The sequence below is a fragment of the Lepidochelys kempii genome, chromosome 11 (genome assembly GCF_965140265.1).
Source record: "Lepidochelys kempii isolate rLepKem1 chromosome 11, rLepKem1.hap2, whole genome shotgun sequence".
Taxonomy (NCBI): Eukaryota; Metazoa; Chordata; order Testudines; family Cheloniidae; genus Lepidochelys; species Lepidochelys kempii.
In genome coordinates this window covers 68,439,278-68,440,576 of record NC_133266.1, presented here as the reverse complement: position 1 = coordinate 68,440,576, position 1,299 = coordinate 68,439,278, and the positions used below count along the sequence as shown (strand labels likewise).

Sequence of the window (1,299 nt, the reverse complement as noted above, 5' to 3'; positions counted from 1 at the left end):
AAATCATGATGGTTCACATGTTCAAGATTTTCTCCAGGACTAGAAATGTTTTTTTTAACATGAAAACTGAGATTCTCATGTAATCACATGACTCCAGGAGCTGAGGGTTTAAGACAAAACATGAAATATTGCAAGACTTGCAATAAAATAGGGAAAGTTAGCAACACTGAGATTCACAAGCAGAAACATGGGCTAAATTCATGTTTTGATCCACTCTCCTCAGGAAAGCCAGGATATTACCCATCTGTATGCTCAAAATCCCAAACTACATGTCATGGTTTTAATATGGTCCTCATTGCCTGCACTAATCACTAGGATTACTACATCCAAAAGATCCCAGATGTTCTAATACTGAAATCATAATAATAGTGACTTCATGGTCCAAAGAGAGGTCTTTCAAGGGAAAGAATAAAATGTCATTATGAGCACAGCTGGCACCAAAAGGCAACTGGGAGATGAGTAAGATGAATGCCTCATAAAAAGCCAAAATAATAATGGTAACAGTAATACTTCAGTTACACGGCATTTTTCATTTTCAAATACATTTACAGACATGAATATACAATTATCACTATTAAATAGGATCGTTTTTTCCAAGGATCGTTTTTTTAGCTGCTGTGGCTCACTACACTGTACCCCAGTGGAAACCTGAATGAACTGTCATTGGACAATTGAGACATCACTGGCACTGTAGACCTCTTATTGGCCTCTATTTTGAACAAAGCCGTCATTTTGGTTCATCTAGGCACTGAAGGCTGGACTGAAGATACACAATGTATATAGGGACTTGGGGAACACAATCTAATGTTGCAACTCGTTTCTGGCTTGGGCAAACAGAGTTTCAAAGTTTCCTAAGGCACCTCTGGTGTTAGTTTATACTAAGATTATATAGGGGAGAACACACATGCATGCACATGGTGAAATACCAGTGATCCTGATTCTGCAACTCTTACAGTGGGCTAGATTGTTCATTTACAATCTACAATAGTGAGCCTGGCTAGCTCAGTGGGTAGAGCATCAGACTTTTAATCTGAGGGTCCAGGGTTCAAGTCCCTGGTCAGGCAATGAACTATTCCCCAAGATCTTAAAAGTCTATCTCTTTTGGGGGGGAGGGATAGCTCAGTGGTTTGAGCATTGGCCTGCTAAACCCAGGGTTGTGAGTGCAATCCTTGAGGGGGCCATTTAGGGATCTGGGGCAAAAATTGGGGATTGGTCCTGCTTCAAGCAGGGGGTTGGACTAGATGACCTCCTGAGGTCCCTTCCAACCCTGATATTCTATGATTCTATGCTCCGAGTAAG

The 1,299-nt window shown here is 41.0% G+C and overlaps 1 non-coding gene across 1 annotated transcript; it reads left to right on the top strand.

The window, feature by feature from the left end:
• The first annotated feature begins 991 nt into the window (after nucleotides 1-991).
• On the top strand, nucleotides 992-1,064 carry TRNAK-UUU (transfer RNA lysine (anticodon UUU)). Its single transcript has one exon. It is a non-coding gene; the product is annotated as a tRNA-Lys (tRNA).
• The last annotated feature ends 235 nt before the right edge of the window (nucleotides 1,065-1,299 follow it).